Source organism: Mus pahari, chromosome 1 (assembly GCF_900095145.1).
Source record: "Mus pahari chromosome 1, PAHARI_EIJ_v1.1, whole genome shotgun sequence".
NCBI classification, from domain to species: Eukaryota; Metazoa; Chordata; class Mammalia; order Rodentia; family Muridae; genus Mus; species Mus pahari.
The window spans coordinates 78,818,422-78,842,909 of NC_034590.1; the positions used below are offsets into that span (position 1 = coordinate 78,818,422).

The following is a 24,488-nucleotide window of genomic DNA, read 5'->3' on the forward strand; positions in this document are numbered from 1 at the left end:
CTCTCCCTCTCCCTCTCCCTCTCCCTCTCCCTCTCCTTCCCTCCCTGCCCATGTGTATGTAGAGGGTCAAAGAATGGAATAGACTTTGAAGAGGGAAGTCTGTGTTTCAATATTACACTCTAAGGCCCCAGGCATGATTCTGAGTTGTTGTCGGAACCCTTCAGCACTTCAGGAAGGGTTGATGTGGAGAGAGTGCCCCTGTGCTCATCACAACCTAGCTGGAAGCAACTGTTAGAGTGGTCTTAGACCAGCTCAGTAGATATGCTGGCATCTCTCTGTCATGGCTCAGGACCCAGCGAGCATCTACTGCAAACTGTCTCCTTTGTTAGATGACAAGTGATCCAGGAAAGACCCCCACCCAGGCCAAATACTGGGCTATGAGAACAGAGAGAAACTTCCCACTACAGAACTCATTTCCATGGGTGGGGTCCTGGCACTGGGGCAGCAAAGACAGGATCAAAGGACAGGATGATGGTCCCAGAGGCCTAGTGGGGCCTGGCCTTAAGTAGAGCAGAGGATTGGGACAAAGAAGGACAGGGCGAGCTGAAGGGTAAGGATACTCTTGTGAGAGCAAGCCCTCCTCTCCTCCCCAGCAGTCTCTTCCCTACAGGATCCCAGGCCTTCAGTGAGCAGGAGGACTAAACTGGGCATTCACTGCAGCCTGAGCGAGGCGCTCATACCCACTAAGGACTTTCTTGTAGCTTCAGGTTGCAGATGGTTTCTTTCTCCCAGGAAACAGTGCTGAAGAGGGGAAGGGGCGACAGGCACTACCTGTGGTGTCTGAGTTTGGATCTGAAGCAAAGGAAGTGGTTTGATTACACGGGAATCCTTATTCGATCCCTCTCCAAGTCCTTTGTAGTTACCGTGTGTCTTAGGCCCAGGCCTGACCTCCGTAGACGTGTATCCCACTTTGCCTACCATTGGTTGTAAGAATTTCTGCTCACTGTTCCTTGAAACAGAGTGTAGTCTCAGAAGACTGGCAGAGGGAAATCCCATCCTGGAACAGGAAGACCTGAAGTGTGGATTCAGAGTAAGGGTGGTCTACATGGATGCCTGGGATATGTGTGTATGTGGGAAATACAAGTAGGTGGTAAGCATGCATGTGAGTGTGTGTGTGTGTGTGTGTGTGTGTGTACTATCATGTCTGAGAGGAAGATTTAAGTGATGGCCTCCTTCTATCTCACGTGGAATTCCTCTCAAAGTTCAGAACCCTGAGCCTTACCTGGGTGACACAGAAGGGTCTGTTTGACTTTTTAAAAATAATACACATTAATTGTCCATATTAACTGGAACATATTAGTAATTGTTCCATTTGACAGTCCCATGTATGCACACCGTGTGCACTGTAGCAGCTGAGACCTGGGTGCTAGAGGGTGAGCAGAGAGGACTGTCCATGTGGGTGAGTAATGAATCACATTCAGTTCTTCAGGGTCACTGTCCTAAAGTCGGTTCATATTGACTAGTAAGATTCATCTGCACAGTAGAGGAAAGCATTCCTGTTTGTTTTCTTTGGTGATAGGGTCTTGCTATATAGTCCTGGCTGGCCTTGATCTCACTATGCAGACAGACACCTGCCTCTGCCTCTCAACTGCTGTGATTTATTAAAGGTGCATTCCCCACACCTAGCCTTACTTTTATCTTTATTTTGTTTTTAAAAAGCTTTTTTATACAATAAAGGAAAATACAAGGCCGTTAAACCTAGATATTGCTAAGACTTTGAAACTGTATAAACTTTAAAATGAAATTATAATTAAAAATCCAACAAGTACATGCACTCAGCTTCCTCGTTGTTTTAACTCCATCGGGGCCAATCCCGCCCTTCTGTGTGATGGCCCTGCTGCTGGACTGAGTTGCTCAGTACTCCTAACGTCGTGTCTCAGCATGTCGCAGATCAGCAAGGTCTCACAAAGAATGGATGTGTCCTTTTATTGCACATCTAGACTGAAGAAGGTGATGGGGACGAATATCACAGTGCAGATTAAATTCTACGGTGCCATCACACGTGTAGTTGCCACATTGTGAACTGAGCACTGAAGAATGCCTCTGCAGTGCTGGGAGCTGTCAGCCAGTTCAGCAGGGAAGTCACTCATTTACGGAACTGGGAATTTGTGCCATTTGTCAGTTTACTTCTGTTTTGCTTGCGAAACTAAGTGAAAATATCAAGCAGCATTTGAGTTAGAACTAAATCCATTTATCATTTCAGCCACAGATCAGCAAGGTAAAAATGAGGTGGAATCAACACACACATTGATTTATGGGACAATTAATTTTCTGGCTATATGGGATAGCAGTAGAGCATCAGGGTTTTCTCCCTTATAGCCGTCTGTCTGTCTGCCTGTCTGTCTCTGTCTTGTCTTTGTCTATCTGTCTTTGTCTTTTTCTGTATGTCTCTCTGTCTCTGTCTGTCTCTCTGTCTGTCTGTCTCTCTCTCTCTCTGTTTCTCTCTCTCTCTGTTTCTCTCTCTCTCTGTTTCTCTCTCTCTGTTTCTCTCTCTCTGTTTCTCTCTCTCTCTCTCTCTCTCTGTTTCTCTCTCTCTGTTTCTCTCTCTCTCTCTCTCTCTCTCTCTCTCTCTCTCTGTAGTATGTATCTGGAGGTCAGAGGTCAACTTGAAGAAGTCAATTCTTTTCTGCCATCATGGGAGAAAACACATGGGAATTGAACACATGTGATCAGGCTTGCTGGCAAGTACCCTTACCCAGCTGAGCCATCTTGCTGACCTAAGAATTGGGTATTTAATCTGTATTTATAAATTGTCCACTGTCCATCATTTATGTCAGCAAAATTATATAACTTATGTATGTATGCATACAAATACTTTCTGGCGAGCTGGATATTAAGTGTTACTATATGAAGCTGTTCTTTAGAATTTTATAAGCCTGGCATTACCTTCACCTTCAATATGCCTTCTTTATATAGAGGGAATAGAGCAGAGGGGATTAGGGCACAGGTACCAGTGAAAGCAGCAGGGAGAACAACTTTTCAGACTCCCACAAGCTGTGGCCTGTCACTAAATCAGCTGTGACCACCTCCTAGTCATGAGTGAAGGGGCTCACTTGGGGACTCCAGTCATTTAACTAAGTCCCTTTTCATACCAGGCACCAGGTGGGAGGTACATCTAAGAGAAGACAGGCTCGGTGCCTGCAGAGAGCTCACAGCCCAGCAGGAGATACCAAGCTACTGCCCGTTTCTCCCTTTGGAGTATGAGGGCAGAAGACCCGGCTGATGCGATGCGGTGGGGTGGGGTAATAGGAGTCTCTGGCCTGAATGAGCCGGTGTGTGCATTTTATATTAAGAGCAAAACACCCCTGGGATCTGAATTGCAAATGTATCAATCCTCTTTCCAGGGCCCACGAAGAGTAGTGCCCAGGAACATGGATTATAGGCAAGGGGATGGAGACAGGGAACTCTCAGGGCACTCTTGGAGAAGCACTGTTGGAGAGAGAGGAGAGAGAGTGTGTGTGCAAGGCAGGGAGAGGGGAAAGCGGAGATCTGTGTTGGGTATTTGGAAAGCTGGAGCACAGCTGAGGTGGGGCAGTCTTGAGGAGAGCAACAGAGGCGGGAGATGAATCCACGGCCTCACCAGCCACAAGGTGGGGGTGGGGGTGGGGACCCACGACTGAGGGAGGAGCCTCGCCAACAAGTCATATGTTTAGACTGATTTTTTTTCAAAGCCAATGTCCCTGGAGCAGGTAGTAGACCTGGGGGTAGGCAGGAGAGCCATGGAGTGCAGGATCACAGGGATGAGAAAGAAGATCACAGGATGGGAAGAGCCTCAGAAGATGCTTCAAGGCCTAATGCTGCAAGGCCAGTTCAGGAGCCCCCCCCCAGTGGGCCCCATTTCTGGGAAGTGTGTCATGGATGGTAGGGCCCTCCACGCCAATGAACCAGAGAATGGGTAAGAGGAGAAGGTTGGGGGAGTTCAGAGCACTGGGGGAGGCTGATGGCTGTCTTAGAGCAGGGCCCGGAGGCCACAATGGTTAGGTCAGTCCTAGCTCTGTTACCAACTTGCTGTGTGACCTTCAGCCAATCTCTACCTATTCTGAGCCTCGGCTTCTTCATCTGAAAATAAGGTTGGATTGGACCAATGATATTCAAGTGACATTTGGAGCCCACAGGATCCTCAGGAGAAATCTTTAAGGATCTGAGGTGTGGGGGGAAGGAGGTGTGGAACATCCTCAGGTGCCCCACCCCAGCTTCAGGCAGAGCTGTTAGATTGTTTTCTTTTGTCCTGCCTAGGAAAGAGTGTGCTCCAACTGAAACCCGTGGGGCCAGAGAACCCCAGACACTGTGGCACATAGTGCAGGGGTGTGAATCCCTGTTAGCATGGATACTGACAGAGGCGCAAGACACAAAAGGAAAGCCAGCTAGCCTGGCTTCAGATGCAGTGTGAGCACCCAGGCCCATTTCCAGCATAGCACAGTCACGGCAATATCCCCCGTTCTGTAGCTCTGTGCTCTGTCTAGGATATAGGAGTTTGTCTCTTACCTTGTCTAGTAGGTCACAGTGTATGTATCGGTGGAATGCCCCGTTCCCTGCACACTGAGGCCCCCACTCCTGTGCTCAGGGCAGACTGCGGCACAATGCGGAAGCAGCCCATCTAACTCCCTGCGCCTTAACACTTCCACCCCCTTGTCTCTGCAAACACGCAGCAGAGATTCCTGGAACAGGAAACCAAAACCGAGTTTTCAGGCCTGGCCTATGTGTGGGAGGACTCCACAGAAGGTGTCCTGGTTCCCCTTCAGTCCCGTGAAGCTTTCTTCAAGCCTTGCTGATAGATTGGTACCAGGTGGGCCCTGAGCTGTATGTGAGGACCTGTGTTGTGGGGTGGGAAGGTGATGGAGAAACTCCCATGATGGACCAGAGAAGCTAATTCCTGGCTTTCCATCCTCAGGTGTGGTCTCAGAATTTGGAATGGGCTGCAGACCTCTATCCTTGCCCTAGGGTTCTGTGAGGGAGGAGGAAGATGGCGATCAGCTTGAGGGACAAGGAATCATGTTACTTGCCTTGTGTCCTTTTAGCCCCAGGTCATGTCCTACTGCCCGGAAGCCAATTCCATCTTAGTTCTGCTTTCTAGGGGTTCCAGATGTTTAGGACCCCAAATTCCAGGCTCCAAGATGGTACTTTGGGGAAGCTCCAGGTCCCACCGCTTTTCTTGCTCACTTAGGCACGTCCTAGGAGGGCTCAGAACCAAGTGGCCTTCTTCCTGTCCCCTCATCAGCACCTCAGACAGGCAGGGCTCAGAAAAAATCACTCTAGGGATCCTGGGAAAAAACCCTGTCCCTCCAGTCCCTATCTTCTTCTGTTCTTTGTATCCCAGGACCACAAGGAGTCTGCCACTGGCTCTCACTTGGCTGGGAGGTTGGATGGGGACAGGGTGACGACTCATGGTGTTTCCTGACAACAGGCCGGGGGACGCAAGCACCAATGTGAAGCTGAAGAGAGTCCTGGAGACAGGGGTCGGTGAGACCGAGTCTGCCCAGGCCACACCAGTGGGCGGGTTGTGGCCCTGGGCCTGGGGAGGGTCGCTGTTTGAGAGGAGGACCCAGCTTTATAAGATGACTCCGTAAGTATGTCTGGGGTGAGTGGGGTCATAGGGCCCCCACTCTCCACATGGGACAAGGGCATGGACTGAGAGACCTTGCAGTGGGGGACCCCAAGGCTTGGGCTCTGGCAGAGGCAGAAGCTGGCTCTTTTTCTCTGGGCCTGTGAAGGTGCCCTCTGGAGGCATGTTTCAGAGCAATCACTAGCTGAGACATCCCTGAATGGTGCTTGTGTTGCCTGTGTGACTGGGGCGTCTCCAAAGGCTAAGAGCCGTCAGAGCTTAACAGTCCCACAGAATAGGCTCATCCTCTTATCTCTTATTCAGCAACCAGGCTCTCCAACGATGGTTTGCACCATGGGAAAACCACTGGGAAAGTTTTTTAAAAATGCACATTTCTTGCTACCAGAGAGCTCAGGAGTCTGCTTTTCAATGCTTCTGTAGACCACTCTAGGTGGCTTCCTGCCCTGGGATTGGGGCATTCCTATTCTGGCTCCAGAAGATGTTCTGGTCAGTTGAACTCTGGCATGGGAGAGAGACCCCGAGGCTCTTCAATAAGCTCTTCCTGAGGCCTGGGGCGGGGGGGGGGGGGGAGTGATGGTTAAAGGAGGAAGGCTGAGCCGAGTCTGGACACCACAGACAAGGGGCTGAGTTCACAGAGGTGGTGGCACTCACAGCTTTCCTAAGACCTCGAGGTACACACAACTTACCACATTGCTTTTGTCAAGGGATGAGCCTGGAACCTCTTGACAGAGTTTGGAGAGAATTCCTGGAGTTGAACCTATCGAGGATCATTGGGAAACCTTGGTGGAATTCCTTTCAACATTTTAAGTAACATTTTCTAAGTGCCTAGTTAATTCAAAATGACCTTTTTGAAAGATAAAATAAATGACCTTTAAAGCCCGCATAATTGACATGCAGGCTATTGCTTGACTGAATTAGCCTGAAGGCAGCGCACATTTGCTGTACATTTCCCCTGGTGGAAGCTAGAGTCAAAGGCAGGCTAGGTTGGCTTATGTCCCATCTCGCAGCCTAGGATTGAGCATTCATTCCCACTTGAGACTGCACATGTCCACACCTCCTGGCTGGAGAGCTTCTGAAGTGCTCACCCGACCCAGTTTGCTTAGTCAATCCCCGAGGGCTAGGCCTTTGGGTTCCTTCCAACGTCTTGCTATTATAAATATCACAGCTATGAATATCTCTGTACAAATTACTTTCTTAGTGTTTTACTGGGAAGCATTCCCCCAAGTGGCATTGCTAGGTCAAAGGGCATGAAAAATGCTATAGTCCTTGTCACACGTTACTAGATAGTTACTCAGATATATTGAAGCCGTTTGCCATGGCACCAATTACATATGACTGTCCCTGTGGCACTCTGGTATATCAAGCTTCATATTTGAGGGCATTGGTGGCTATTTTATTTATGGGTTTCCCCTGCTTTGCCATATTGGTTAGGAGTAGTGCTATAAAGAATTTATGCATGTGCTAATGTAAGGATACATGAAGCTGGACGTTACCAGGACTCCGAGAGGCTGATGGGTATCATTTGCCTTGCAGCAGTTATGACAGTGACCTGATGGGAATCTGTTCTGAGTCAAAGAGCTGGGTCAGGACCAACTGGGCATGGTGGTATATAGTCTCAGCTACTTAAGATGTTTAGGATGGAGAATCAAACTTGCTTGGGCACCATGTGGAGAGATCCCAATTTCCAAACCAAAATGTGCTGACCTTGGCTTCAGTCCCCTCGTGGAAGGCCAAGCTGCACTCCAAGACAACATTTTTAAATGCACGGAGACCAAGCCGTAAATGTGGTTTCCAAACCACACCACTGGTTCGTGGCAGGAGCCTGGCGTGACGGGGAAGGTGGAGAGTCATGTTCCTCTGCCTGTCCCCAGCTTGGTGGACTGTGCCTGAGCTCTCCTGGGACCTGCAGAACCACTCACACAGCTGTGGCCTTCTGGATGCAAGTTGAGTTCACAGCTGTGTCTGTGGAGACTTGCCCTTGCTAATGTGTCGGTACCAAGAGTTTAGCCAGTGCTTGTCACATCGTTGACTCTGACACTGGGCAGAGAAAACACTCTGGGTAAGGCTGTAGCATTGGTTGGGGTCTGAGCCCTGATGTCTTGGTTGAGGTCTAAGTATGGCAATTGTAGGCAAGGGGATTATTAGGAAAAGCTGGTCTGATTAAGAGCCCAATACTACCCTCAGGTAATAACAGGGGCAGCTCATCAGAGACAGTTTGGCTCAAAACAATGAGACTGAAAGACACAGTGACTGACGATGGGTGCATGGCAGAATGTTGCAGCAGTGGGACCTCCCGGAATATCAGGACAGACAGGTTGGATGAAGGAGGAAAGAAGTCAGGGCAGACATGGCTGGTGGAACAGGAGGACCTAGCAGAGCATGAGAGATGAGCAGCTTAAATCCTAGCTCCATAGGACCAAGCAAGCTTGAGAACAAATGGACAGATGAGCATCCTCAAGGGTCTTTGAGATAGAGTGGAGCAATAGAATGCTGTGTGCAACCAAGGGGTCTTACAGGCCCAGTGCCAGGGCCTTCTCCAATTTGAAGCAGTGTCCCGGGAGCAAGGGGAGGACAAGAACCAGCATAGATAGACAGTGGGGCCTGACCTCTCAGAGAAATAGTGGAAGCTGGTCACCAGATCAGCATTCCCAACCACCCCCTAGATGGGCAGAGTTGTCTGCAGAGGTCAGGCTAGCATCATGGGCATCAAGCTAAGGAGAAAGCATACATATTGTTTTAGTGACAGGTGTCTTGGGCTCACCAGATGTCGCCCTTGAACAAAATAAAATCCTAATTTTTTTTCATTCTCTCCTGGCCTGTTGCTTATAGAACCTGGGCTTGGGTGGGGCTGAACTTGGGTGGGGCTGGGCATGAGTGGGGCTGGACAGAAGAATTGTGGCTGGTACTTCAGAATGGCAACCAGACAGCCGGGAACTGGTTTGATGCAGATGTAGTTCATAGATTCTGATTCTGACACTGCACTTTATGGTGTGACCTCTGGTTAGTGTTGAGTCTGCCTTCCTTGTTTGGAAAACAGAGGCGTCCGTAACTGAGAAGAATAATGAGATGAATGCACGGAAATACTCTGTACATCTTTTGATTCTTTTTCTGAGGCAGGGTCTTAGCATATAGCCCAGTATGGCTTCAAATTCGCTCTTCTCCTGCCTCAGCTTTTTGAGTGCTGGTATCATAGATAGACATGCACCATCGTGCCTGGCTTTCTTGGTCAGTTAATACAGTCTTCTGCTCATATTCCTGCTTCTCTCCCTTGCCTCTTGCCCCCTTGCTCCCCCTCCTTTTCCATTCCCTTCCCCACGTGGTCATGGCTGGCCTCTATGACTCTGCTCTCTCCTTCTCTCTGCCTTTCTCTACCTCTACTACTCTCTTAACCCCCCTCCCCATCCTCCCCATGCCCTAAATAAACTCTATTCTATACTAAAAAAAAAGTCTTTTTTTTTTTTTTTTTTTTGCCTGAAGGAAAGTTGGGCCTGACTGAAAGCCCAGGTAAAAAACAAAACAAAACAAAACCTGTGATCACAAAGTGGGGGAGTGGACAGGAAGCACAGGAAGGGGCAGCACGGTCTGTGGGAGGACCAGAAGCAAGCGCAGGACAGACAAGCCTCTGGGTGCATCTAGCCTGGGGGAGTGGTGAATTTAGCTGGGTGGATATACAACATAGGAAGGGGCAAATGCCTGACAACATGTGGAGTCTTGGTTTGTTTCTCTAAAAAGTAGAGCTGTCTGTGGGCATGCATCTATGCTGAAAAGCACCCCAAACTCTGCAGGCACACAGTAGGAGGGTTCTGTGGCTATAGATACCTTCTCTGCCCTACAAACCCTAGAACTCTCACTGTCTGATTTGGAGTCTGACAGGCATGGAAGCCTAATCTAATGACTTTTAGTTATTAAATCCCATGACCCCTTGGCGTGCCCTAAGAAATAATTGCAGACGTCTACCGATGAGAAATGATTTAAGGTGACAGAGTGAGTCAGCGAGGCAGCCATGGTTAGGAGACCAGGCCAGGCAGCCTGGCTGCAGCAGCTGCCTCCAAAGGATGTGCCCTCCCGCCTGGAGTCCTGGGAGCCTCAAATGCCCCTGGCTCCAGCGAAGCTCACAGGTGTCTCTGCTTCTCTCAGAACTGCTCTGGTGGCTTCCTGTGCTCTCCCTTCAGATCACAGCATTTCTCTTCGCCTTTTGTTTTTCATTTTGTCATTAATTTTTGTTATGGCGGTTTAATTTATTCTTTGACAGGTCCATGCATGTATATAATAAATTCTGATCGCACTCATACCTCCTCTCTTTAGCCTCCTCCCATGCCTACCACCAACTCTCCATCCCACTTTCTTGTTTTTCTGTCTGTTACTTTGTGACCCACTGGCTTCCTGCAAGGGTGTGGGTGTTGTGCTGTCCACTAGAGTATGGATAACTTCCAGTGGCTACATCACTGTGGATTGTGACTTCTTCATCTACAGCAGCCCTCGGTTGTGTTAGCTCCTCTGGTGAGGGGCAGGGGCACAATGAACCCCTTCCCTATCTATTTACTGGTTCTGTTTTGTGTGGGGTCTGCACACAGCTGTTGTGAGTTCCTTGGTGTCGTGGCTGTGTCATGCTCATAAGATGGCATTTCACAGACCTGCCTTCCATCATTCAGCTCCTCCTGCTCCCTCTTTCCACAGATCCCTTAGCCATGGAGAGGCTGGTATGGGGATCCTGTTTAATTCTGAACTCTCAGCAGGCATTTGTTTTCAACACCGTGACCAGCCTTGAATCTGTCTTAACCACCATTCGCTGCAAGAGACGCTTCTTTGATCAAGGCCGAGGACAACATTAGTCTATGGGTATAAACAGAATATTTAAGAGAAGTTTGACATGTACGATTCACAGCACAAAAATAGTAGAGTTTACCTCAGCAATGAACCTTTGACTGACTGGTCCACCATACTGGGCATGAGTTCCCTCTACAAAGTAGGCCTCGGATTCAATCAGAAAGGAGTGGGTTCCCTCCTCCACTGCTCAGGCCACTATTACACCAATAAGTACTTTGTATCTGGCATGTTGGTGTGGTGGCACACAGGTCTAAAGCTGGGAAGATCATTGCTGACTTTGTGCCCCAGCTACCTCTATATCAACCCCTGGCACTGAAGGCTAGCCGGCAGGGAGGAAGCCGGCACTGAAGGCTAGCCGGCATGGAGGAGGTGTTCATCTCAGTTATAACACTGCTTTTCTGTATTCTGTAACCAAAGTGTACGGTGTCTGTAGCAAAAGAGTTCTGTTGGTTTCTTTTTTCGTTGTTCTGTCTGCTCATTTGAGACAGTGTCTTGCTATGCAGCCCAAGGTGACCTCAGACTCGCAGCAATCCTCCTTTCTCAGCCTCCTGAGAGCTGGGGTTTCAGGCATGTACCACCATGCCTAGCTTCAAATCCTGTCATTTCCCAAGCACTAGCAAGCCCCTATCATTTCCCATTATTAAGAGATTCAAAGGTCGGGGAGATGGCTCAGTGGATAAAACACTTGCCATGCAAGAGTGAAGACTTGAGTTCAAATCCCCAGAACCTATACAAAGCCAAGTCCATTTGGCACAGGTTATAATCCAGGCACATTTACAGCAAGATGGGAAGCAGAGATAAAATTCCCAGAAGCTCATGCCCCAGCTTCCTTGATGTACACAGCAACAAACAACAAAAGAGAGACACTGTCTCAGACAAGGTCGAGGGCAGACTGACACCTCAGGCTATCCTCTGACTTCCACACCTGTCATGGTATGTGCCATCTGCACGCATGCACGTGCACACACACACACACACACACACACACACACACACACACACACACGGCCAACTTCCTTGGTCCTAAATACTTCTTCAAATCTTCTTCCTTCTCTGCATCCCTGCCCAAAAGGCTCGCTCCATCACCCATCCCAATGTTCTCTTCCTGGGATTTCCTTGCCACCCACATTCACTGAACATTATCATCTTGAATCCTCAGCCTGTTTCTCCCGCCATACCTTCCTGTTGAGATGGGCCGAGACTACTGTTTGTTGTGTCTACATCTATCAGTGTCCTTCATTGACCTTAGCCTTCTCAGTCCAGCCCTGGGCCATGTCCCATTCACTTCTAAATCCTTAGGATCACAGGGCTGAGTGTGCAGTGAGCCTCACCAAACAGAAGTAGCCTGTGAGGTCCCTTGATGATGCAGAGGAGGAAAGATCCAAATGTCTTCCTGTGCTGCTTTCTAGACCTGTAGAAGCTGCATCCCAGACAGCTGAGCTAGAAGGGCCCAGAAGTTACCTGCATTAATCCTTTATCTTTGAGATGTTGGACTGAGGCCCAGAGGGGGAAGGCCTAGCCCAAGATTGCTCAGCAGGGAGGAGTTGTGGCTGGAATTCAGACCCCTGGCTGGAAGCCTAGGGCCCTTCCTCCTCTAACCATTCTATCTTGTCTTCTTTCTCTGCACAAACCATACCACAATGGCCAATTACTTGGACTGAAAAATCAGCCTCTGATCTTGTAGTTCTAAATCTTTCTTTGTTCCTCTGCAAGTAAACAACTGTGAATTAACGTAAACTTTTGACATTTTACTAGCATTCTGAGTATGGGTGCTGTTTAATGATTAAATTCTTATGGGGTAATGAATATTAAAAATATTAATATTAATATTAAGAGCATAGCTTTCTAGTTTTTTGTTGTTTTCTCATTATGTTATTATTGTTAATTTATTAATTTATTTATTATTGCTTTGTTTTTACGTGTATGGATATTTTGCCTACATATGTATCTATGCACCCTGTATGTGCCTGGTGCCCATGGGGGCCAGAACAGATCCCTTGGGACTGCAGTTACAGACTGTTCAGTTGCCACGTGGATACAGGAATTAAACCTGGGCCTTTTGGAAGAGCAGCCATGCTCCTAACCACTGTCCCATTGTTCCAGCCCCAGGTTTCTTATTTTCATCCACTGAAGATCCATGTGAGACTTATGTCCACGACCAAAGTGTTTCAGTCATTGTAGCTCTATGCTCTGGCAGGACTGGAGTTCCTCACGTTAATCTTTTGTCCTTTGGTTTTGACTTGCTTTCCCTCCCCTTTCAGATATTATTTTTGGTTGTCTAGAGGAATTAAGGGCAGGGGAGGAGTCTAACCCAGGCTACTGTAATTCAGGTCAGTTAAGCATGGCTTTCAACATGACAAAAAGGCCCAGTGATTGGGTGAAATGGTGTGTGTGTGTGTGTGTGTGTGTGATAGTGATAATGAATTAGTTAATTTTCTTGTTGCCTGACAAAAGCACTTTAAGGAAGAATTTAATTTGGGACATAATTTAAGAAGGCATACAGTAGGCATGTCAGGACAGTGCACATGTCGCTGCGGGGACAGCGCAGTGGCAGGAGCAGGAGGCAGCCAGCAGAGAGTGATGGCAGTGGGTTCACTCAGCCTTTTTCTTTCCATTTAGTCAGGGCCCAGCCCATGGAAAGCTGTTGCCCTCATTCATGGCGAGTCTTCCCCTTTTCAGTCTAATCTCTAGAAAGGCACCCAACACTGACCTGTGGCACCCATATACACCGACATGAACGTGTGCACAGATGAACACATATACAACATTCATCTTCTCATATTCTCTCTCTCTCTCTCTCTCTCTCTCTCTCTCTCTCTCTCTCTCTCTCTCTTTCTCATTACCAAAGTAGGACTAAAGAAATCCCAGTATACTGTGGAGCTTCAGAATCCCCTTGGAACTGTTCTTTGAGTAGAACAGTCTCATTACTAAGAATTATTGTCTTTAAAGCAGTCGTTTTAGGAATCTCTCCTGAGTTGTTCACATAAATCTCAATTACATCTTACATCTTACGGGTTTCTTCCTATGGATCACAATGAGTCTCATTTATATTATTTTAAAATGTTTTCTTCATAGTCCTGCCATTCTAAATGAGATCTTTTTCACTTTGTAATATTTCTCTAGATCAGAATAGTATTGACTATTTTCTTTTTATCTGACACCTTTGGCAAACACCCATTCTTGTAGTTTTGTCCTTGATTTCTTCAGGTCTTCCTGAGACCTCAATTTACATTTGCTGTCATGTAAATTGTCTGCCTAAAACAGTGAGCTAGTGAGTGCTCATCAGTGCCCCCTCAGGAACTTTAGAGAAGTGCAGGTAATTTGACCCTGTAACCTTTGTAGGTGGTGGGCTATTTCCACTGAACCTCAGCCTGGAGCAAGGGGCCCCCACCTGGGAGTGTGGGAATGGCAGGTGAACTCCAGACTCATGAAAGGACAGTGGAAAGTGTAGAGAGGCCAAGAACCTAGCACGTGTGCAGACCAGTATGAATGGAGAGCAGAAACCATCCACTTTGCAGGCACTTAAAAAAAATTTTTTTTGGCCTTGGAGCATGGAAGTCGGCAAAGGATTTAGACAGCAGGTGCAAGGATAGATTTGCATTCTGCAAAGATCACTCTCTGCCATGTGAGAACAGACTGCAGGGGGGCCAGAGGGAAAGGGGGTGCAGCTCCTTATATAACAACTCACGCAGCCTAGTGGCTTTCCTGTATTAACGCTTCAGCTCCTGGGACACACCAAGGGAGCTCATGGCCAAGTCTGCTTCCAGACCAGCACCGAGTATCATGGGCTGAAGTGGTTGTAGCGCTGGGCATGGTGAACTGGATTAAACATAACAGTACCTGGCGACAGATTGACAAAGGAAGATGGCAGTGGGGAGGAGAGAACAGGTTTCCCACATATCTTTTTGGGCACTGGAATTTTCCTGCTGTGTTGTCCATGGCACTTGGCCCCTCTTCCTTTCCACAGGGAGGGTGGAAATTGAGGCCAGTTGCCTGAATGTTTCTTGCCCTTCCCACCTACCTGTTTTCTGCATGTGGGGTGGACTGAGGGGCATCTCGATGGATCTGAGCTCCCTGCTCTGTCTTCCAACAGCAGACAGTTGATGGCTGAAGGGAGAAATGTTTGTCCTAAACTGTCAGATGGGAACTCATGCAACTCTGGCAGCTTAGAGATCTCATCTCCTCCTCACAGATCTGTACACGGAGACCAAGGAATCTGGGAAGAGAAGTTCCTATGGGCACAGAGGAGGCCAGGAACTCAGGCCTAGAACTTATGTTTCCTGGTGGATGAGACACTGGTTTCATTTTCCCAGCAGTAGCATGTGTGGATATCAGACAATGACATTAGCAAATGTCTAAGCACCTGCAAGGAGCCAAACGAGGGTCCTAAAGTCCACTGGGGTGAAGACGGTAGGGTTGAACGTTAGATTCGGCAGGATAAATGAGTGGCAGTAGTCCACAGAAAGCAGATGGGCTGACACACAAGTATGGGAGCTAGGACACAGGGCAGAGCCCTGGGGAAGTACCAGGGTCATGGAGCAAACTGTGTCCCCAGCTAGAGGAGAGGGCTCTGGCCACAGGGAACAGTTTGAAACCTCTGTAGTTTATTCTGAGGGTGTTTTAGCTTGTCTGTCTCCAAGGGAGACAGACCTCCAGAAGGTCTGACATCTGTGAGGATTGGGTAGTGGCCGACTAGCCTGAGGTGTCTGTAGAGCCCTAAATTTTAAAAAATTCCCCAAAACCTGTTCCCTAGATCATTAGGAATGTGGCTAGTAAAGAGCCTTTGTTCTCTTAAGGCAGCTGAAGGTCTTCTGTTCCTCCACCTGACAGCTAGCTAGGCAATTATCTCAGTTGCCCCAGCCAGGCACCCATCTTCCTATGTTTGAAACTAAAAGAAATATTCAAAGGCTCAAGGCCGAACACTGTAAAAAGACATAGTCCAGACTTTACGGAGCCCACCCGGCCGTTAAGACTAACAAGACCATGAAGATAAGGGAAAGGAGTGCCGGAGCCAGCTGGGGCTGTCAAGGTTAGCTCATAAACTCTGCCAAGGAGGCATCTCACCCCGGTTCCCTCAGGGTCACACACTGACCAGAGGTGCCCCAGACTAGGCCCCCGGCCTCTGGAATNCTGCCACTCCGGCTGGCTGTACTATCTTGTTGCATTGTATGTTCAAATGAGCCAATCACTGGTGGCTGCACAAACTCTCCCTGCCCCCCCAACCCTAACCCTACAAAAACCCCTTACTTCTGAGGGTCGGGGTCGACTCCTCTGTCTCCTGCGTGAGATACGAGTCGGCCCGAGGCCTCGTAAATAAAAGTACCTCATGTAATTTACAGCAAGGTGTATTTTGAGAATTTTCTGGGGACCCAAGAGAGTACCGGACCAGAGGGAGTTCCTCCTTTCGGGGTCTTACATGTCCAGCTCAGAAGCAGGGACTTTGTCCTGCTGACGATATAGCCCTCAATCCTATGTTCCTGCACCCTTTTAGGCTCAGGGCAGCAGACCCAGAAATGGGAAAGTCGTGGCTATAGTAAACACAGACAAGGAGAGAAAGTAGAACGTGATGAGGACCAAGAATCAGAAGAGACTTGAGGCCAGTAGACACGCCTGAGGAGTGTGCTGTCCCATCTGGCCCCACCACCCTAGGCGTGATCTCACTTGAAGAAGGTCTGGAAACCAGTTACGCATTGTGTCATCCCAGGCCAGACACACAGAAGGGAGAGGAACCTGGTCCACTCCCTCCGAGTGCCAGGGCAGTGCCATTAGCTAGAATCACCTCTGCTCATCCTTGTCGCCTCTGTGGGCAGCAGCCCTATGGCCCAGACCTTGGCTGAGGCTGAGCAAACCCTTGCATTTTGACTGCCCACAGCACATCTGCTCCATCCCATGAAAGAGTACCTCAGGTTGCTATGAGCAATCAGTGAGGTTGTACCTGCTGGTACTTGACTGCCTTTCAGTTAGGGCTCAGCGAGTGGGGAACTAACAAATTGGAGCTTGGAGAGTTAGTATTCACAGGTTCCCCTCCCTCCCATGTCTCTCTTCAGCCTCACATATAGCACAGTAAGCAAGTCCAACTGTCCCCATATAACAGATGGTGCCTCAGTTTGGGTTTTCTTGCTATGAGCAGACACCGTGATCAAGGCAACTCTTATAAAGGTGAACGTTTAATTGGGACTGGCTTACAGTTTCAGAGGTTCAGTCTATTATCAGCATGGCGGGAAACATGGTATCGTGCAGGCAGACTTGGTGCTGGAGGAGCCAGAGTTCTATATTTTGATCCAAAGGCAGCCGAGAGGGGACTGTTTTCTGCACTGGGCTGAGCCTGAGCGTAGGAGGCCTCAAAGCCCACCTGCACAGTGACACACTTCCTTCAACAAGATCATACCTTCTCCAATGAGGCCACACCTCCTAGTAGTGCCACTCCCTATGGCCAAGCATTCAAACACATGAATCTATGGGGGCCAAAACTATTCAAACCACCACAGTTGGAGAAACCTCGGTGATACCAAAGGAGTGGTCCCTGGATCCCATGAAATAGCAATACCAAGAGGACAAGAAAATCCAGCCTTCTCCCTAACTCTTGCCTGTCTTTGACACCAGAGTTTCCTCTGTGGAACATGAGAATTCTATCCTTGCTGCAGAGGTGAGCAAACTATAACCACCTTTCATCTCTCAACAGTCACACTGTAAAAAGTCAAAATGTCTGAGAAAGCCAGTTCTGGATAGAGCCTTTGGAATCGACCTGAGTTTTGAGAGGCAGAGAGGATTCCTCAAGGACATAGCTCATGAGTGACAGAGTCAGGACAGGACCCAGGGCTGTGTCCCCCCCCCCCATGCCCTCAGAATCTATAGGCCTTTTATAAAACGTTCATCCCCATTCCATAGGTGGGAAAACAGAGGCATCAGGGAAACACAGTGCTACGCTGTGGGATTTAGCATCTTCAGTGATCTCATCGCTTTCGAGTCTGATGTTTATGAATCAGCAGTAGCCACAAAGAAGGGGTATGGACTCCCTGCCCTCTCAGAAAAAAAAAATGCATATCAGGGTATTTGGGGTACTAAATTTAGCAAATAGTTGACATTACATTTCAGAGACTGATTTCCTTTAGTTAGCTTGTGAATTCAGAGAGGACTGTTTAAAAATGCATTTCAACCTTTAAATAACCTTGGTTTTCTTAGATAAGGGAAAAAAACAGGTCAAAAAATCCACACTCATGGGCTTTGCAGCAGAAAGGTTATGGAATAAAACGTCCTTTGCTGGAGGATACAAAGGAAATGGCTCTCTGTTTGACAAAGGAGAGGACTCCTCCAGATATATCCTGCTTTATGGACAAATGAGGGCTCCCTCCCTCGACATGATCAGCTTAATTCCCTGTTGCTTATCTGCAAATCCAATAATGCCAGCAAAACAAGCACTCCTGGAGTCTGGGCACAGGGGCCTGGACCTCTTATCTTCTATTTTAAACCCCAGTCTCAGTTCCTGGGAGAGCTGGACCAGTCTGTTAAGAGGGGAAAGCAAGCAAAAAACCTTAGAACTAGGGACATAGTGCTTCTGCTCTGGGTCTCCTTGCCCAGGGGTGCTTTAGCAGTGCCTCAAGATGGAGCAAGGTTGTGTTAGATGAAGGACAGGCACAGTGATTTAGCATCCTTCCTGCACCTCTATACTTCCAGTAAAATAACCACAGTCTGCACTCCATCCCCAGCACCCATGTCAAAAGTGGGGTACAGTAGCCTGCACTTGTAATCTCAGTGCTGGAGAAGTATCGATAGAAGCATCCAGGGCTTGCCAGCCAGCCAACCCAGCCTAAAAACAGAGAGCCCCAAATCCTTTCAATAGATTAGCTCAAAAAATAAAATACACGACTCCTGAAAAACAACTAGAGGTTGACCTCTGGCTTCTACATCCACAAGTGTGCACACACACACGCACACACAATAAATGAATAACCAGACTAAGAATTGTGGAGACTTCCTACTCTGCTTGTATTAGTAGAGCTACTTGCATTGTCTTCCTACTGCTGTATCTTATCGCCTGTGGTGACTCAGGGTGGATCAGCCTACATTGTTTCAAATTGCTTTTAAAAAACAAATACATGCATTGTACATAGACAGAGTTTGTTTGTCTCCCCAGTTCTGGGACTTGGGGTGTTGTCTGCTATGCAGGGACCACTAGGTCTCAGGTGCCAAAGGCTGGGAGCTTCTGGAAGGAGGAACCAAAAGTAACGGAGGATGTGATCCCTGGGGTGCCATAGCCAGTGGCACCAGACTGCTTTTCTCACACTGGGCAGTTTTACTTTTAATGAGACCATTCATTAATTGCCAATGTCCCATCACATTAATCTGTTCCTCTGTCTTTAAATGGTTCTCATAAAGGATGCTTTGTGATCCATCTGGTGAAGTCAGAATTATTTATTTAACTGAATCCCAATCAATAGACATTCATCCCCACCTCAGCTGATTTCCTCTATTCTAGAATAAAATGTTAATGAATACATTTCTGCGCCAGTAGACATGTTTCCTTTGGCTAGAATTCTGGAACAATTCTGAGTCAAAAGCTCAACTTCTTGCTTGGTTTTCTCTAGAGGATGATAGTTAAGCCTATGGGCTCTGGAACTCTCTGCTGCCTAAATTTGAACTTGAACTCTTATTGTTTATCGTGTGCACGTACTTGAGCAAATTTTATACCCTTTTATTTCTTCATCTATAAAATGAGAGTCACAGTAGTAGTTATCTCAAGTGATGTGGGGATGACGAGAGGAGCCATGTGTAACCAAGTTGAATGAGTGTGACTCATGAGACATCATAAAACCAATTTATTTTTGTCTCTTTTGGTCTCTTTACATTATTCCATGAAGCTTCTTTCTCCCTAGAATTAGATGAAATTCAGCCCTAAGACTAAACCTTTGGGCTTTCACGGACATTTCAGGCAACCCAATGATGTCTGATCTGTCATCCATCCTCTTAAACTAACAATAGCTGTCTCTCTGTGTGAGATGTGATGCTGGGGAACAAGCCTAGGACCTTGTGCATGGTGGGGAAGGTTTCCACCATGGAATTGCATCCTTCTCCCCCCCAACGACTTCAGTTACTTTAACAACTCCTTCCCAGTACAGTCTAACATAGAACAGCATCCTATGGGGGAGGGTGAGCTTACAAGGAATGATCTGACCCCTCTCCAGGTTTCTTGATGGAAGGAGGGAGATGGGAGGAGAGGGAGTCGGGGTTCTGCCATGACTGTACTCTGAGGAGCTCCCGGGTTTTTTAGAGTGCTGTTGGGGGATGCTGGAGGCTATCACTGATGTTCCTTCTAGCTGATCCTTCCCTGGAGCTCCTTTTCAAGTTCCTTCCTCAGGCCCTACAAAGCTCAGGCCTGCTCCCTCCCTGCTGCCATCGCCTCCTACAATGGAGACTTCTTGGCCTGCACCTAAGCCACTCATGCTTGGGTATCCTGGGGTCAAGACCCAAGGAACCACCACTGTCCCTTTGCCTTGCAAACCTGGGGCACAAGCCTATACTGAGTCCTCATAACCTCCCTGACATGAGGGAAGAAGCGGGTTGTTCCTGGCTCTGTGAATTTGTCATGGATGGTGCCCCAGGACCGTCATGACCATACATTAAACTCCACTGTGGGTCCCTGCAAAGCCTTACTCACTGGATTTGGGGTGGAGGCAGTAGCTTACTCCACATTTTCTAATTATTAGGAGTCTCTAGGCTCTAAGGCTTTCTCTAAAATTTCTTCTAAACTCTCCCCAGACCTTCTTCGAAGCATCTCTTCTTTGTGACAAGATGAGTGTTGGCTGGGGCACAGATCCAGCCTCTTCAAAGATCCTGCTTTTCTTTTTTGAGACAAGGTTTCTCTGTGTAGCCCTGGCTGTCCTGGGACTGGCTCTGTAGACCAGGCTGTCAAACTCAGAGATCCACCTGCCTCTGCCTCTCAAATGCTGGGATAAAAGACATGGGCCACCACCAACCCACCGGTGAATGTGTGATCTATTAATTCAGATCTTTGACTGGAACCTGGAGCAGAAGAATTCCATTTTATCATCTATCAACCAAATTTGTTTTTATGAACTACACAGAGGACTTCCCTGGCATAGAAGACATACTCAGCAAATGACCATCCTGTATGATCCAAACCCAGTGGCTCTCTGTTATCACACACTGATATCGTAGCTGTTGTATTTGCTCTTTTTAAAAATGCCTTCAGAGCTTAGAACGTTGGACACTAAGCTTGTGCGTATGTAATTATTTGCTATTGTGTCCAGCAGTGCTTTGGAAAATGGGCTGCTTTCTCTATTAGTTGTTACCCTATGTGTTTTCAAAGCCAGGAACACGCCTGCTTAGCCTCACTTTCATCATCCACAATGGAGCTTACAGTCTTTGTGTCTCTTCTAGTGGGACTAACACGGGGTACTGTCTGACCACTGACATGCTAGCAACTACACCACAGCTTTGACAGCACTGGAACATGCTGGGCTGCTCAAGAGGCCACCCCACTCACAATCCAGTTCTCATTCTAAGCTCATCATAGACACTTAATATTACTAGCAGAACTGCGTCCTTATTGATACACATTCAGCCCTCACCCTACTTCTTCTCTTTTCCTACTAGCAGTTTTCTGTACAATTTATTTATTAGCCTTGTTTCCTTTTAGTTATCTTGTCCCCAATTATAGCTATCTAAAGGCTACTCGAAAGCAGCTATTCTCAGCTTAGAACCCTGTAGTAACTCTCCATTGGCTGTACGATAAAAACCCCTAACACACTAGCAGACAATCTAGCTTTACCCAACTTTGCAGGCCCATCTGCTGCCACCAGGACCAATCAGCACCCTAGCTAACTCCCTGGGTTTCAGACACACTGTGTGTACTCTTCTGTGTCTGTGACTTTGCTCATGACACCTAGTTTGGGGTGGATATAATAACTGGTATTCATAGTCTCTTGGTAACTATTGATCTTCCTCTTTCCTTTCTTACCTATTTATAAAAAAAATCTTTCTCACTCTTCAAGGCCCAAGCCAACCATTACTCTTTTCTATACATAGTTCTTCCTATGCTCTTCCTCCTTCCAATTCATTGGCTGTCCCTCCTCTGGTCTACCCTTGCAAGCACTTGATTACTGCTATAGTTATTACTTTTCCCTGTTTATACTGCCAGAGTGAAAATCCCCTGAGAGCGGCCTTGCCCCTTATCCCTGCCACAGCCACCAAACCCTGCCTTACACCTGGTAATGTCTAGTAGACATCTGATTGATTTGAATTGCTTTTGCCAGACTGCAAGATCACAATGCCAAGCCATGAGGCAGGGCTCAGCCTGTGCACATATTCATTTATTATTCATACCCCTTTGCTTCCACAGTTGAAAGAGGTGGCCTCATTCCATAAACTGTTGGACTAAGCATAGATGATGTAGGACTCTACATGGCAGACCTTCTTCTCTAGGGGAACAGATCTTGCTGAGGAGAGCTGGCACTGGGGTCCTCAAGCTTAGATGGCACACCCCCTTACAGACTAACTCCAGTTTGTCTTTTTAAAAAATGCCTGAAGTATAACAAGAAGGATTTAAAATACCAGCAAATACCCCATGCTAACAGTATTTAGACCAGTGGTGAAGAAGGCGTCTCTGGTTTGCTGTGTAGCAGGGTTTCAGTAGAGATGACCTTGTTCCTGGGGATAACTTTGAAAAGCTTATGACCTTCTTCAAAGTCACTTATATAACACAACTGTTAGAATGTAAGGTTTAGTCGGCAGCTGACTATAAAATTCTGTATATGGCTTTCCAGAGCGTCCCTTTGATTCGGCCACTGGGGTTAACTTAAAAAGTGAGCCAGTGATGTTATCATTCTAATGGGAAACCCTCCACGAGTTGTGAGTTGAGTGTGAACACTACAAACCCTGTAGAACACCCACATCCTACCCTGCCACCAGTTTCTAAAAAACACATAAAACACATCTCACCAACATTCTTGTGCAGATCTGCTTTGTCTATAGAGGGGCTCACAGACTCTGGTGCTCTCTCTCTCTCTCTCTCTCTCTCTCTCTCTCTCTCTCTCTCTCTCTCTCTCTCTCTCTCCCATATGTACTGACTGACTCTCCAATAGCTTTTCATATCTCATGGGTAAATACTTAGTCATGCAGCAGCAACACATTTCCCCTTTCTCTTGAATATCACACGCGCGCACACAATATGCATTGGCATACAGAGCCTTGGCTTCCCCATAGCATACAGGTTCTTGGTCCTCCCACATCTCATGTACATACATGTTCTTGGGTACACACACACTCATACATGCACTGGCAGGCTTCCTAACTCTTCTGAATCCCACATGCACACAGCCCATGCAGAAAGAGAAGCCACGGGAAGCATCCCACGTCTCTGCCTCACTCTACCTCCAGATCTTGCTCCCTTAGGACAGAGCCAGGAGTGTCTGTTTAATAGATTCAATTACTTCAGGCTCCAGAGACCTTCCAACTTAATTCTGATTGCATTAAGGTGTCAGAGAATTTGGAAAGAAAGGGGAAAAGACAGCCTCAAAGTATTGATGGAGAAGTCTTTGTCATCCTACAGAGGTAGATAGCAAATAATTATTACTCTGTCAGAGGTGGAATGGACAACAGGGGGTTTAGGGGTCAGCGCCTCTCACACACCTTTTATTCTGGTCTTCCAGCCTCATGGGGGAGGGGGGGTAGCTTTGCTGCTGTGCTCTGCCTTCCAGGGAAGGAGGGACCAACTAGCCCTCTGCTGCTCTGGCCAGGCTGCGACTTTGCACTGCACCCTACTCTCGGGAGATTTTCTTTTTCTGGAGGTCCAGTATGACAGTGATAGCCCTTAAGAGGTTGATAAATAACCAAAGTGAACAGGGTTTGGGAAGCTAAGATATTGCTCTAGACAGATAAGGATTTAAGAGTGAACACATGCATATCACATGGACTATTGGGAAGCAGAGGATGGAGACCGTGGTCTGGGAGCTAGTATGTGAGGACTACGGAGGACTACCTGTGCAGTCTTGAGCATTGTGCTTGTCTTCTCTGTGCTTCAGGCTTCAGTTCCTCTGCTGAATATATATATATATATATATATATATATATATATATATATATATATATATATGCAGTTCCTAGGCCAGTCATTAATGAAGTTATTTAAATCTCCCCTAACAAAGCCCCAACTCCTGATAGCTCACCAAGCAGTTCATTTATCATCATTATTTGTAGTTTATGGGTCAGACAAAACTGAGAAGCTGGAATAATACCCAGGGGCAGGTTCTGGCTTGGCTCCAGGGCAGTAAGATGAGACCCACCTTAAACATGAGGGTCATTACCACACTCCTCCCAGTCCTGCCAGAATCTCTCACCGGGGAGGCTCTTCTGCATATCCGGTAGTGCTGAGCCTAAGGTACACTTGAGGAGTGTATAGGGTCTGTATTCATCAGTAGTCCCTTCCCTGATCCTCATCATGAGGTTCAGGCTGGCCTCTCATCCTCCTACATTGCTGAGTACCTGGCCTCTCCCTTCTTTCATCTAGCCCTATTATGGATCTTCCATCCTTCCTCGCCCTGCCTGTTATTAAATGTGGGTCCTCGGCACAGCCAGGAGCTCAGCAGCATTCAAAGTTAGGAGGATCTTTCTTGAGGTTTTGCTGCCCTCCAAAAGGGCTTTGAGGGATGAGAGATCCTGGTTCAACTTCACCTCCAACACTTTCTTGTTCCTTGCCCTTCCATCAAGCCGTTTTTCAGACTTTATTCTCTGGAAATAGGGATAAAATATTTGCTTGTCAAAGCTGTTGTGCCTGCTAATGCTCCAATTGTCCAAGAACCTGGAGTGCAACAGTAAACTTAACTCTCCCCCTTGGTTGTGGAAGTGTGGATGGGAAGTCTAAGGTCCAAAAGAATGACCCAGGCAGAGGAAACACGTTTACTAAAGATCAAAAGGTTCTGGAGGTAGGCACATGAAATGGGACGTTGAGAAGGAATCAGTACTCAGACCAGCGGCTCCTTGAGTTTAGTCCAGGGTAAATCTGAGATAGTCAAGGACTGAGGGATAGCTGAGGTCCTAGAGGGAGAAACTGGAGCTAGGTGACAGCATCCTTCCTGAGTGG

At 47.5% G+C, this 24,488-nt stretch overlaps 1 protein-coding gene across 2 annotated transcripts in view; it reads left to right on the forward strand.

Moving 5' to 3' along the window:
• The window catches only part of Tub (TUB bipartite transcription factor), an 83,919-nt gene that overhangs the window by 36,099 nt on the left and 23,332 nt on the right, over positions 1-24,488 (forward strand). The gene's annotated exons all lie outside the window — the stretch shown is intronic.